The sequence below is a fragment of the Protopterus annectens genome, chromosome 7.part0 (genome assembly GCF_019279795.1).
Source record: "Protopterus annectens isolate FY-2018-M chromosome 7.part0, PAN1.0, whole genome shotgun sequence".
NCBI classification, from domain to species: domain Eukaryota; kingdom Metazoa; phylum Chordata; order Ceratodontiformes; family Protopteridae; genus Protopterus; species Protopterus annectens.
In genome coordinates this window covers 794,173,989-794,189,678 of record NC_056739.1, presented here as the reverse complement: position 1 = coordinate 794,189,678, position 15,690 = coordinate 794,173,989, and the positions used below count along the sequence as shown (strand labels likewise).

The 15,690-nt window shown below is 42.2% G+C and overlaps 1 protein-coding gene across 1 annotated transcript in view; it reads right to left on the bottom strand.

The window, feature by feature from the left end:
- Nucleotides 1-15,690, bottom strand: part of DNAH2 (dynein axonemal heavy chain 2) — a 6,636,854-nt gene that overhangs the window by 2,939,719 nt on the left and 3,681,445 nt on the right. The window lies entirely within an intron of this gene.

Below are 15,690 nucleotides of genomic sequence, written 5' to 3'. Positions count from 1 at the left end.
ATCACACTGAATATTTTATTTAACTCTGTCAACCTTGTGGGTGAGGTGATCTATGAACCCTTTTTAGCCAAGACCCTGATACTGGTGTATACATGTGCCAGTGATGATTTAAGACACTTAGTCTGCACATATGCCTCTGAACTACTGCCAGTGACTATCACAACAGGCACATATGCCACTAAATTAGTTCCTGTGAGATATAGCCAATTACCATCACATCAAGCCCATCAATGACTTACTATCAAGGACTACAAGTTAATACATGTGCCACTGAGTTTCTACCAGTGACTCTCTCACTGTGCATGCATGCACTATCCACCTAACAGTGGTTACCATACCTTGTAAAAAGGTGCTGATATTTTGGTATCGGGTGGCATCAGAATGTATATGCATGTAGCTACCCAAATACAAATCAGTAAAAATATCCTCCTTCCATGATAGAAAGAAGGCATCTACCATCAAGTCCTATTTGTCCAGCTGAACTCAGAAGAAGAGAAAAATGACATCCTTCTGGAAGAAGAGTAGTTTAATGTCAGGGGTGCCCTCTCCCTGAATCCTCAGCTCCAAGAGAAGACTGGCGGAGCCAATTAAGGAGCTAGTCAGCAAGTCACTCTCCTTGGGTGTGAGTGACTATGATATTAGTAATCTCACCTGGAATGTGAATAACAGTGAGGGTGATATACTGACCTGTGGTCCACTGTACTACCTCTCTAGAAGGGGACATGGACATATGCGGCCCATTGTAAGACCTGTATTATCTCTCTACAAAGGAGGCATGGACATATGTTACTCTGCTTGACTATATACCACACAGTGAACCAGTTGCTGGACTGCATCAGCAAGATCTTTAAGGATAAAAATCACCACCCATTAATCTCCAACTTGTTTATGCAACCATGTTCCTGATGGAGGACATCCCCCAAACCATGTAGGAGCTAATGCAGGATTCTCCACATCATCAATGATGCATTACATTATATCTGAAAGAGAAAAGGAGACAACAAACCTAACTATTCTGCCCTTTCGATATATTTAACATTCCTCCAGTCCTATGTTCTATTTTAAAATTTCTCATTTATTACATGAATTTTAAATGCCTCTGTGGTTTCCCTCCTCACTAACCATTTCTGCAGTCCATTTCATGGGTATACAACCCGCTATATAAAAAGTATTTTTGGAGATCCAGGGAATAGTTAATCCTTATAATCTGCTGCCAGCCAGTACCTCCACTTTCTCCTTCAGGATGATCCTTCACATCTCCTTGACCTAATCTTGTGCACCAATATCTTATCATCTGTCTCTGCTGGTTTGAAGACAGAAGAACTATAATTCCTCCAGCCTTTAGTTATATCCATTTCCCTGCCTCCCACAAATTTTTGTAGTAGCTTTTCTCTGGATTCCTTCCATCAGCGTGATATGTCTTTTCTTATCTGGCCTTCAGAACTGCACACAGTACTCAACGTGTGATGTGACAATGGTCTTATAAAGTGGGAACATCATGTTTGTGCTTCTAGAATCTAAGCATCCAGATTCCGTCCTCTACTGTCACTGCCCTCTCACTATGCTCCAGGTGGGGCTACTCCAAATGTGATAAACACTCTCAGACCCTTTTCATCATCGCTAGCCATCAGTTTACTAACCTACCCAAAGCAAATACTTAACAGCTTGGCTGTTGTTTACTAACCCACCCCCAGCAGATACTTCACAGTATGGCTGTAGTTTACAAACTCACCATTAGCAGAAAGGTCACACTATGTTTGTTGTTCACGAACTGACCCCCAGCAGATACTTCACAACATGGTTGTTTACTAACCTACCTTCAGCAGAAACTTCGCATCATGGTTGTTGTTAAGTAACCCACAATCGGCAAATACTTTACACCACGGTTGTTGTTTACTAATCCACCCCCAAAAGATACTTCACACATTGGTTGTTTAGTAACCCACCTACAGCAGATACTTCACAGTATGTTGTTGTTCTTCTTCTTTTGGCTTTTCTCGGTTAGGGGTCACCACAGCAGAACTCCGGTCTGCTAATGACTGGCAGTAGATTTTTACATTACCGTGATGCCAGCTCGACGCCCAACCTTCAACGAAGGCACGCCCATTCACGCATGTCTTTTGAATGCCACTCAACTGCAGGGAGGACATGCAGATTGTTTACTAACCTGTCCCCAGCAGATACTTCACACCATGGTTCACACCATGGTTATTTAGTAACCCACCTGTAGCAGAAACTTCACAGTATGGTCATTGTTTACTAACCCACCTCCAGCAGATACTTCACAGCATGGTCCATGCCCCAGCAGATACTTCACACCATGGTTGTTGTGGCCTAAGTGCAATACATTGCATTTCTTTATACTGAACCACGACTGTCACTTTTCTGCCCACTTCAGCCTTTCCAAATCCTTCACTAGGCCAACCATTCTCCACTGGTACACCAATTTATCCTGTAGCACCAGCAAAGGAACTGATCTTGTCTTTCTACTCCCTCAGGTATACCTGAAACCAATATCCATATTGCAGTGAGCCTCAATTACCACCTCTCTGCCCACTTCTTTAGCCATTCCAAATCCTTGACTAAACTCCCCCACATCCTACTTCTGCACCTCTATTATCTCAGTGTCATCAGGGTACTGGATCCAGACGAGACATCTGTGGTACTCCACGAGTCACTGTCGTAATTCATCACTATCTCTACAACCCTGTTTTCTACCACTCAACAATGCTCGGTCTCGGTCTTGGTCCCACCTCAGCCCATGCAGCTTTTCTACCACCTTCCTGTACAGGACAGAGTTAAAGGCCTTGATTAAGCCAGACAGACTATACCTACTGGTGCATTTGTGTTAAATACACCTGTATCCAATCATGCAACTTGATCAGCTTTGGCCGACAGTCACTTCTGGTCATGAACTCATTCTGGTTGCTGTCCTTGAAATTACTGTATTCCAGAAAAGCTACTAGCCTTCCTCTCAAGACTCTCTCCATGGTACCCCTTGCTACTGTTAAGATAACAAGCCTAAAGCTTGCTGTGATGAAGATCTCTGGCATAAGTCTACCAGCACACTGCTCAGACTTTTAAGGTTTCTTGAAAGCAGCACATTTGGTCCTAGAGCCAGTTGCCTTCCCTCTCTATCCTGGTCTCTGCTCAATACTGTCACCACTTTTTACCCCCTGCCTTTCCTTGCTTTCTTTTGTGAAGAGCTCTGCTCTTCCTCATATAAAGGCAGCCAAGTCAGTTATTTCTGCTATCTACCTAAAAATAAATACTTGCTGCCCTTTTTGATTCCTTCAGCTTTTGCTGCCCACACTCCAAGTGATGCCCTTTTGATAGCCTCTTTACACTGTGCCTTCACAATCCTCTCCATTCCACATCTTCCTGGACCTATCTTTTTGCCCTATCTGCTAATGTCACATTGCAAAGTAACTACAATGAACTCCTTATTTTGCCTCTTTCTCACACACTTGTCATGAGCCCTGAATACTCAATCCATAACACCTTTCATTATAGTAAGTAAAGTAGGCACAGTGAGACTGAAAGTAATTTTTCCCCACTCTAAAATCCACCATTAAGGGTTTGAAACCACAGGAAGATTCATGAGCACACAATGACTGTAGCAATTGAGAACTCACAAACTACTATAATACCTGCACATTTGTATGCACTGTGAGGATTAAGTTATAAAACCGAACAGGCAAAATGACCTGAGCCTGGAACTTCCACTGTGCTCTTGCCCAGTCTGAGAAGGTCATGACCTCCTAGCTCTCTAGACAGGAATCAACAACAGAAAGTATGTAGCTTTGCTCCAGTAAATAAAATGCTCACAGTTCTACTAAGAGAGTGCATCTTACAGTTTATGGAAACCACATGACTTGCAACCAAATGTGGGCTCAAGCTAAGGCCACTACTACATAATAAACTAGAATGGTTAACAGAAGTCAGTCATGCAGGAAAGGACATGCTTAGAAGTCCTCCTCCTGCAAGTCCTACAGCACAATGACTAGAACCTTGATAAATACTCTCGCTGTAGAGGAGAGACCAAATAGAAGCAATTTATACTGAAAATGGTACCCTCCAAGAGTGAACCAAAGGAATTTAATATGTGGAACTAAGACAAAAAATGTGCCCAAATCTGATCTATATATGTCCATCAACACCATTCAGGCATCTCGTAGCAGCTGAGGCATAACTTGCTACCGAGTTAGCAGCTGGCAGTTTATGTACTGGATCTGTGTGATGAAGTCACAGAGACCCAGAATGGGAAATGTCTCTGGTCCTCTTCAGAGCCAACAAATGGTGTGTGCGCGACACCTTACTTTGTTCTAGAAGAGGTACAATTTCTAAGGTTTCTCTACAGAAGAGATTCTTGGCTTGTCTCTATAGCTTTGCAAAAGTGGCCTGGTCTCTGAATGAAGCCTTTTTTGCAGAGTGTCTAAACAGCTCCAAGAAGTGGTCAATCATGACTGTCCACTGATTCTTTATGACAACTTTTCCAATATGGAGAAATGCTTCCCATGGACAGTATTTGACTATAATCAGGACTACAATTACTGAACTTAGAGGATCACCCTAATTGGAGACTTGGCATACAGACCAACATGCAGGGCTATTCACTCAGAGTGTCACAAGTCTCTAATTCCTTGGGGACTGGTTTGACTTGGAAGATATGGTAGGGGCCAGGAGTGGATCATGCAGGCCCCTCCACAGTGGCAAGCTTCTATTTTCTGCCTAGGAAATCCTCAACGAAGTTTTGCTGAAAGAGGAACTACCCAGAAAAAGGCTTACAATAAGGCTTCTGTTCATCTTTAGAGGAAAAGAGCCAAAGCTAGGCCATTCTGGATAAGGAACATAACACAAACTGCTGCCTTGTCCATAGCCTCAGTAAAATGAAATTTACTGTAGACCATATGCAAGACGACTGTAGAAGCACTTGTAAGGGAACTGTCCAACTCTTCCTTGATGGTAGACTTAGGAAGGGATGGAAGCTCTGCCAGTGCCTGGTCTCCTAGGAACAGATGAAATCTGGATAGATGAGATAAAGTGAGCACACAATGGACAAAGAAAAATGGTCAACTGCTTACCATGCCCAGTACTTTATCATACAGAAAGGTGAACATGTGTTGTGAAATCTGGGACCTAGCTGGATTATAGAGATCACATATCAGTCAGTTCCAAGATGCAGCGAAAGGACTTCAATTCCCCATGGATGGAAACTTATTGAGAATAGCTCCTTTTATGAGAGAAGGTGGAGTACTATCTGAATACTTCACCTGCAAAGATAGCATCATTCAAAAAAACCTCCATGGCTGGGATGACTATGTCTCCTCATCTTTAGTTTCCACATGCACATTAATCAGTTCTTCTGGGAGGTGGGCAGGCAGGAGGCCAATGCATAATTCCACGGAGAGCTTCATAATGACATGACAGACAAAATAAAATAAAAAGAGGACAACTCACTGTCTTTTTTTAAACAACTTTATAAATTCATTATCATCAAGTTACTTTTCCCCATTTTCTCATGGGGTTGGAATGTAGCTTCAACTTTTGATATTTCTTTCAATTCAATGACACTCTCATACCTTCTTCCACCATTATGCCTGAATGTTACACATTTTACTTCATAGTCTTCTTCCTGTCTCTTCCCAAATCATCTTCGCCAGATTGTCTGCTGTTTTCCTGTACATATAGCCAAACCACAGTAATCTGTTCTCTTTGACCTTCTCTGTAATTAGAACTACTTGACCTTCTGCTCCAATAACTTTATTTCTTAATCTGTCCCACAGTGTACATCCTACCACCCTTCTCAAGCACTTCATCTCCATCACCTATAGTTTCCTCAATTGCTCTGTCTTTATTGCTTAGGCATCTGTACCATACAGTAGTGCTGGTCACACCACTGTTTTGTACTCCTTACTTTTCAGCTCCTTTTGCATTCTTCTGTCATACAATACACCTGACACTGTGATTGTTGGCAGCAGCCTTTCGGATTCTAGCTTTGACCACCTAATTCAAAACTGCTTTCTCCTCAGCCACTTCTCTCAGATACTTTAAACTGTAAACCTGTTCCACTGTTTTCCATTTTATCTCAGTTTTCAGTTTCTTAAACAAAATCAGAGATGCAAGGAAGATTTTCCCATTTGCTGGCATTATAACTGTCTTGTCTGTACTCATCCCATTTGCCATCAGTTTTGTATTTCATTCCCCGTATCATTTGATGAAGTTCCTGCTCAGAGTCTGCTTGTAATGCCACACGGTCTGCAAAAAAACAGCTTGGTAGATTTATCTTGTTCAACTTGTTTGCTAATGTAGTTCTTCACCAATGTGAAAAGCTGTAGGCTCATAGCTGAATTCTGGTGAAACCAACTCCCATTGGGAAGTCCACTAGCCTGAACATTATTCAAATGTGTATCATCGGATCCTTGTACGTAGCTTAAATTAACTCTACTAATATCTTCAGGTCTTTAAACCATTGCAGGAATGCCCAAATCAGCTTTCATGGGACCTTGTCATATGCTTTTCTCAAGTCCTGGAATGCCCAGTTGAACTCCTTCCTATTTGCAGCTTCTCAACTGTCTCGCTGCAAACATTGGGCTGGTTCTGCTGCATCTTGATCTGAATCCAAACTGCTCATCTCCCATCTTACTTTCCACTACTCTGCATATTAGTTTATAAATCGTCCCCCTCCAGCACTTTCATGCAGTATGTCAGGTATTAGATATCTATATACTGCCCATAGTTGTGAATCTCCACTTTGTTCTTGTGCATTGGAACTAGAATGCTTATTCTACAATCATCCTGGATACATCTTTCTCTTCACACTGCTATGAGTACCCTCTGGAGCCATTTCTCCCCTAACTCACCAAACATCTTTCTTTCATTAAACAAGAAACGTCTTTATTAAACTATCAGTTACGACACAGGAAATCATACATTTATAGAAATGAAAACAAACCATATTGACACAATTTAGTTGCAAACATTAATAATCTATCTAATCACTGTCAGTCAAATATGATATAGCTCATTCAAATCCTGCCTTCTTTTAAACCTCATTCCTAGTCTGCATGTATAGTTCTCACAGCTTCCATTTTTGTCTATGTAATTTTCTCCTACCCTTTTCTAAAGATCCTATTTCTAGTCATTTTATCTCAGTTACTATAGTTACTACTTCTAGTACAGTTGGTTTAGATGTTGATTTCCATTTCCGAGTAATTGCTTTTATCGGCAGCCACCATAATTAGACTCAGCAAGGTCTTTCTATGTCTAGGCAATTCCAATTCTGTATCATAGCTCAACAAATCATTCTCTACATACCAATCTGCTCACCCAGCACTTCTGACAGAGCAGTCTGCAGGGAATTTTTAGTCTGCTAACATATTTCACTCCCAGAAAATATGTTCCCAATTACGTCTTTCTTCCCCATCACACTACCACCATTTGCGATCTACCTGAGGAAAAATTCGTTGGGGTCTGCTTGAGGTATAAAAATACCTATGTAAACACTTCCAAGCAAAGATCCTAAATCTTCTAGACTTTGCTGTGCATTTATCATAGGATCATTGGAGGTTACTAGGCTAATGGCCCTGGGGGCCCTTACATGCCTAGCCAAGAGTTTATCTGCAAAAAAGAAACATCAGTCAGCACCTGTCATCCCTGTCAATGAGGGACACAGGTGGAACCCCTGGAACAAATTTGTGGTTTCCTATCCAGTCATCAAGGTTGCGCTTGAAGAGGGTCAGCGATATACTGTCTGACGTGTATGGGGAGTCTATTCCAGAGACAGGGAGCCTCTGGGAGACAAACCTGTCTCACCAGCAGGTTTTCTTAATGTTGCATATTAGAATTAGGCCTTTCAATGGGGTAATGTGCGAGGAGTTAGATTTGCGGATATGTAGCATCGCTAGTACGGCAGGGCCCAAGATTGCCTTGTAGGTAAGACACAGATCACCTCTGAGCAATCTGTATGATACTGAGTAGAGTGATAGTGATATGAGCCTGTCCTCATAGGACAAGTGTTGGAGGCCATGAATTCTCTTTGTGAGGCATTTCTGTGGCCTTTCCAGTTGGTGCAGGTGTTTGGAGAGGTACATACCAAATGGGGCGCTGTACTCAATTATTGGCCTAATGATGGCGGTGTACAGAGAGGTAATAACCTCCTTTTTTTCTGGATGCAATCCCTTTACTTATGAGATGAACCAAGTAAAAGGCTTTTTTGACCACTTTCGCTACATGATAGTTGAACGTGAGATTATCAACCTGTGTACGCAGGTCTCTCACCACAGGTTGTGTGCTTAGGGGGTTGCCGCTGATGTAGTAAACAGTAGGGGCCGTGTTTTTGCTGAATGGTATGATAATACATTTGTTTGCATTTAACTTAAGGCCATGAATTTAGCACCAATAATTTGTTGCTGTGAGACCCTCTTCTAGTATGTTAACATCATTCGGGGAGTCAGTGACAACACCCACTTAGTCATTCGCAAACTTGGTCAGCCACAGGCCTTTTGTCTTTGCCTGAACCTCTGAGAAGTAGATGCCAAACAGTAGGGGTCCCAGGACAGATCCCTGGGGAACACCACTAGTGATAGGTCTGCTGTTGTAGGTGGAGGCACCTAGTCTGACCTTGTGGGTCCTATCAGTGAGCCAGTTGGTGACCCAACTGATGAGATAGAGATTTAAGCCAAGTTGTGTTAGCTTTTCAATGATGCCTGAGTGGGGGATTGTGTCAAAGGCTTTGGTCAAATCAAAGTATGCTGTATGTACTGACTTTCCTTCATCCAGTGCCTTGGTGACAGTCTCAAAAAAGTCAGCCAGGTTCAACAGGCAAGATATGGCCTTGACAAATCCGATCTGGGTGGGTCAAGTGATTGGAGATTGCCTATGTCCTTGTTCATGAGATCCATAATAATACGCTCCATGGTCTTACAGATCAGACTTATCAAGCTAATGGAGCAACAGTTTCCAGGGTCTGTAGTGGCACCACTTTTGTGCAAGGGGATGACAATGGCAGTTCTCCACTCTGCTGGAATAAAGCCTGTACTTAGGTTATGGTTAAATAGGGTGCTCAATGGCAAGGCTAGTTCTTGCTGGAGATGGTGCAGAATACAAAAAAAAAAATACCAACTGGACAACCACAACTGAAGACAAGGCTTTAATAAAAATGATGATAAAAATAGCAGCAAACAAATTCCATGTAAAAATCAGATACAAAAGGACAAGCACTTTCGCATACAGCTTCTTCTGATCTTATAAGAAACTAAAAAACATGAACATCCAGGGTTGAATAGTCAGGTAAATATCAAACCCATTTTGAGTGGGCGGAGGCTTAACGCACATAGGAAGTTGCATTGATTGTATGAGGAAATGATGTCACTGTTTTTTGGTGCAATTTTCTCTTGTTTCTGACAGGTCAAGTGTTACTTTAAAAATGTTCATGGTTTTTTAGTTTCTTATAGGATCTGAAGAAGCTGTATGCGACAGCAGTTGTCCTTTTTTATCTGATTTTTACATGGAATTTGTTTGCTGCTATTTTTATCATCATTTTTATTAAAGCTGTGTCTTCAGTTGTGGTTGTCCAGTTGGTATATGTTTTTTTTGAAGTTTGGTTTTCACCTGGACATTCAGTACGCACTGGTTATTTTCTTGTTTGCATGGTGCAGAATACAGCCTGGGATACTATGAGGTCCCATGAAAGCTCTGCTCTTTGCCTTGGATAGGGCCTTTAATACTTAATCTATTGAGTTGTCAGTTGCAGGAGAAGTATCGGGGATGATGAATGGGACTTTGGGGGGGGCGCAGGGGAGTGAAGTTTGCACTGAACCTATCTGCTAGCAGGTTGGAAAAGTCATCAGAATCAGTGTAAATGGTACCATTAAGAACTAATTCAGAACAAACCTAGGTTTTGCCATGGAGGCTCCTGACGTAACTGAGAAATGCTTTGTGGTTACCCTTTGTTTCAAAGGCAAGTTTTGATTCATAACTGGCTTTGGAGGTTTTCACTAGTGACCTAATTTGCTTATTGAGGCTAAGGAGGAAGTCTTTCCACTTGGGAATTTGTGCCTTTTTACCCTTGGACAACACTTTTTTTTTCCTTTTGTTGTAAAGCCTGTCGAAAGAGGATGTCCACCAGATAAGTTTGTGTTTCCTTGAGGAGCAAGGTTTAGTTCTGTTGGGTATGGCTGAGTCCATGCAGTTGTACAGGTGCTTATATACTGCATTGCCTTACTGTTCATCATAGTTGTCTGCATCCTCTTTGGGGGGCAGTGGTGTGAAGCTACTGATGCCCTCCCTTAGAAGGTTGCAGTTAGCTTTTGAGAAGTGTTTTAGCCTAGTTACAGCTGGGTGGGGGGTGATGGACAGGATAGAAACTTCAGATGAGACAGACCTGGTCTGATCTCACCAGAGAAGAACTTACTACGGGGGTGGTGCAGTGGTCGCCCATACTGGTGAGAACCATATCTGGAATGTTATCTCCCCTTGTGGGGGATGAGACAAGCTGGTCTTGTGCATTAGAAATGATGAAGTCAAGGAATCGTTGGATGAGTGCATTAGAGCAGGAATAGTTCACCCAGTCTATGGTGTGGTAGTTGAAATCACCAAACATCAGGGTGTTAGGGGGTACCTTGATGGAATCAAGTAGGTCCAGGTAGGAGGAGTGGGTATCCTGAGTCATGGAGGGGGGGGGTCTATAGCTGGCCATAACTTTGATGGGTGCCTTGCCAGTTGTACCTGGAGTAGTTCTAGTGCATCTGCTGGCAAGCCAGTCTGAAAGTATGCTTGTGTAGAGACTCCACCACCCTTAGTCTTCCCAAACTCATTTTGGGGTTGGAATGTGTGGAATGAGGTATAGCCTGGTAAGGTAGGGGTGCTCTCTGCAGCCTTGAACCAAGTTTACGTGACTGCACAGATGTAGGCATCTTCCATTGTGAGGAGAGCCTCCAGTGAGTGCATTTTCAGGTTAAGGCTCCTAACGTTAAGCAGCATGACCTTCAATTTGCTTTTGAACAGATCTGTTATGTTGGAAGATTTTTCTTTGGGACATTGCTGAGGCACAATGGGGGAGGCAAGAGCCTTGCCCAGAATTCTGAATCCCAGGGGTGACAACTGGAGGCCATCTCTGGCAAAGCATCGAGGCCAGTTAACCATGTCATCCCAAGCAAATACCGGATCCTCTTGGAATGACACCAGAAACTAAGCCAGTTGTTGAAGTCAATTATTTTTTGTTGGTATTGTGGTATCATTCTTGGTGAAGGTAGGATGCCACTTAGGGCTAGGGTCATACCTGCCTGGAACACATACTCTAAGAGCTTAATTATGTCTCTCTTCATATAGTCCAGGGAGGTATGTCTCAAGTCATTCACACCAACATGGATAATGACAGAGTCATACTTGTACCTGATCTTCTCCTTGTTGAGCCTAGTGAGGGGGAGATCAGTGTGTCTCACAATTCAGTCGCCAATGACCGATATGTTTGGTTTATGGATATGCCTTATGGGCTGTGTGAGTTTATTGTTACACCTTATGGGCTGTGTTTGTGAGACACAGTGGTGTGTTGTCTGCTGTTTGTGATGTGTTTGGTGTTGTGTATGGAATGTTTGTGCGTGTGATTTGGAGATCTCTGCTGTTTAGGTAAGTTTTTATTGAGGACCTTTGCATAGGTGGGTGTGTGCTGTGCTTCACTATGTGATGTGGGTGGTGTGGTGTTTGTGCTGGCAATCTCCTCTTTGTCAGGAGTACTGACTGTGGTGAGAGGAAAGATGGCAGGTTACTGATATAGATGCATTTCTCGCAAGTAGAATAATTATGTGCTAGAAGAGGTTGTCAGTGAACATAAGGCAGTTGTTACACTATCGCAGTATGCCTATGTTGACAAGGCTGGCTGTAGAAACTGATGGGAATTGTCCAGACATAGTGTTCTGAAACTTGGATAGACTTATGGAGAAAGAGTATAGACCACAAAAAGCTTTCTTAAATGTAAAATAACTGACCTGAAGACCAAGTGCTATAACCAAAACTAAGAGGCTTAGAATAACAGACAAATTTAATCAGGCTACTAAACAAGCAGTAATAAATACAGCAGAATAAAAGCACTTCAACACTTAAGAGCAAGCAGCAAGGCAAATAAGGTAATGAAGTAGGAAGAACACAGTTACAGTAAAAACAATTAAAGTGTGTTTTTTTCTTTAGTGAAGAGGGAAGAAACAGAAGATAATTCAAGATTAAGAAACTAAGGGGGGGTGGCCTTCACAGATGATCACACTGTATTCATTAGAGTGAGCAAATGAGATGGCACTGGGAGTAGTGCCCAAAATAAAATTTACAGCAGGGGTGGGCAATTCGAAGGCCACCAAGTTTAAGAATACAACAACACTTGTGTGGGAGGGTGGGGAAAAACAAAATGCAGACAAAGTTGGAGACATATGTATATCCCCATATTGATTCTTTGTGAATTGATGATCCAATCTGTCTTCCCAATCCTGGCTAACCTCCTCTGGTTGATACTTATAGTTATTATGCAATCCTTATATGCTTTACTAATCATTACTTTTTTAACAGCAGCTTCAGTTCTAGATTCCACTAAAGACTCTACTAGTGCTTGTCTTTCTCTTTGCCCATACGCTGACATTGATCCTTGATAGGAAAGGCAATCTCTAGCCTGAAGTCCAAACAAATTTTTGGCCTCTTCCCATTATAATACCTATCCGCCTCTATTTGCTCCCAGTATCTTGGTTCTTTTGCCAGTTTTCTCCAATAAATTTGAACTCCTCCTTACCTACTGTCTGTAATCATAATTGCAGTCAACCTCATCTTAGTAATACAAATCTACCATTATTATCTTTTTTTTATCCTCTTCTATCACAATTGGAGCTCCTCTTGCAAGTACTCCTCTTCCTTTGTCCCAAGTATTCTGCCAAATAACCATCCTGAAAACCTTTCTTTATTAAATTCACATCTTCAGTTCTTTCCAAATGTGTTTCCTGTAGCATAGTTATTTGTACCCTACATTGTTAATACAGTTCACTATTCATTCTTTTTTGTATATATATGTGAGACCATTTACATTTAAAGATAACACAGAGTGTCATTATATTAATAAGTTATTATTCCTACCTTTTATGTGTAACAGCATTTTTGTTAAGTGTCTAGTTCCGGCTTTTGTGTTACATGCATACACTAATGTTTGGCAGGTTAATCTTTTATACAGTTGTTTCTTGTCATATCCATTTGAGCCTAGGTCACATATTACAAAATTAGAAGTTATGTGCTTACCATATCTTGGCATCTGTGCTGTCCATTTTTGTTCTTCCTCACGAATGAGTCTAGGATCTGAACTCGGCCGCACCTACAAGACTTTGGATCTAAATCTCAAGCTCCTTCCTCTACCCATAATGCTCTATTCCATCCCCAACTCCTGAAACCAAATTTGCTCCCTTATCCCCACTGTGTTAAATAGACAGAACAGGTGCAAGGAAAGATTGAGGCTCAAACCAGGAGCATGATGGTTCCCAATATCATCCAAAGATCCTTCTAGGAGTGGCAGGGCTGGGGGATAGCTGGGAGTAAAGGTGAGGAAGAATGAAAATGGACAAAACAGATGCCAAGTTATGGTAAGTACATAACTTCTAAATCTGGTGTTGTCCTTTTCATTCTTCATCACAAATGGTTCAGAGTCCCTGGCTACATAACCCTTGGGAGGCCTTCAATGAAGGACATGCCAGAACACTGTCGAACCAAAGGAAGCTCTGCTTCTGGAGACAATGTCTAATTTGCAACGTGTAGCAAAGGTAAGAGTTTTTGACCAAGTGGCTGAAGTGCAGATGTCATCAATGGAAGTTCTTGAGGAAAAAGCAGATGAAGCAGCAGTAGATCTAGTGCAGTAAGCTCTAGGAGGATAGGGCAGCTCCAAACCTTTTTGAGAATAAATCAGCGAAATACAATCAGTGATCCATTTTGCTAGGGTGATTTTGGAAACTGCTTGTCCCAAGCGGTTAGGAGAAAAGGACACAAACTGTCACTACGGCTTCAGTGGGAGGAAGGGAGAAACATCTGCTTAGAAAGAGTTCTGACTTGATTTCACCAGTGAACATGACGTTCGCAAATTGGAGTGAGTTTTATGGAAAATGATATAGAGGCTGGTAGAAAATAAACCACTGTACTGCTAGTGTCCATTGAAGAATTCACATAAAGAATCTTGCTAGAGGAACTAGAAGAATGGCAGCTGACATTAACCAAGAGCTTGTAGCACATGTTTTGCTGGAGGGGACGGATGAGAAAGTATGACCTGCAGCTGATTTCTCAATGATGTGATACGATGAAGAGGTAATGATACCACTTGAGTTGTACTATCCAGTTGAGTTCCTATAAATTCCTGAGTCTCTATACGAGTCAGCTTCGATTTGGCATGGTTTATTGAAATGCCTAGGGAGTTGGAGAACTGAAGTAAGTAATCCCTGGCTTGTAGAAGTTGATGCTTGGTTGGGGTGGTGAGGAGCCAATTGTTGAGATAGGGAAACACCTGGAATTCTTTGAGTCTCAAGTGAGCTGCTATGACTGCCATACATTTGGTGAACACCCTGGTGGCTGTGGTGAATCCAAAGGGCAGTGCTCTAAATTGGTAGTGACTGGCTCCCAGCCGAAAGCGCAGGTATCTCTTGGAATGCTTGTCTGTTCTGATGTGGTAGTACACATCCTGCAGAACTACAGAGCACATCCAATCATCCTTGCACAGAACAGGCAGAATGGACTGAACTATAATCATTCGAAACTTTGACTTTTTTAAGTACAGTTTCAAATTGCTAAGACCTAGAACTGGTCTCAGGTCCTCTGTTTTCTTTGGCACTAAAAAGAAGCGGAAGCAAGTTCTGAATCCTACTTTTGAATTTCCTAAGCTGTAATATTCACTCTGACTGCGTGGAACATCAGGGAGTTTCTTTCTTGGGAAAGAAGATGGAAAGGAAAAGGGTATGTGCTAACCTATGGATATTATACTTAGCACTCATGCATTTTTTGTTATACTTGTCCTGGCATCCATGTGCAAGGAAAAATGACTCCCAACTGCTTTAAGAGATGGACAGTCGGGCAGTGCTTCAGGAGCACTGACAGGGCCCTATCAGAGAAAGAATCTCTGAAGGCCTGGTTTTGCAGACCACCTCTTCCTCTGGGGTGATTTCTGCCATTTAAACCTCCGCCTCTGCTTCTGCAGGAAATATCCCCTTGAGGGTCCTGGGAAGGTCCTTGAGATTTCCAGAACCACATTTTCTTACTACCTTGCTGGTTCTCACAGAATGTATGTTGAGGGGTAGAAAATTTGATTCCAACAGCAGACAGGGTCTTTCCTTCCTGTTCACTGCGGGTGGGCGTCTCCTTCATTGATGGCCTGAAAACAAAGGAACCATCAAAGGGAGCATTAACAAAAGATGCCTTGAAGGGTCTGTGAAGTCACATAGCCTCATCCAGGCATGTCTCCTAACAGTTATGCCAGAACAAGCTGCTTGTGAAGCACCCGCTATTGTATGGAAGATCAGCCTCATCAAAGAATTAGCAATAGACAATAGCGTAGCCAGTTGTGGAGAAACTTTCTTGAGACCCTCCAAAGACATGGACTCACAGAGTTTGAAAGCTCCTTGATCAAATCTCTCTGTAGGTGAAAAAAATGTGCCAGATTATTTAATGACCTCAGTGTGAATGTGG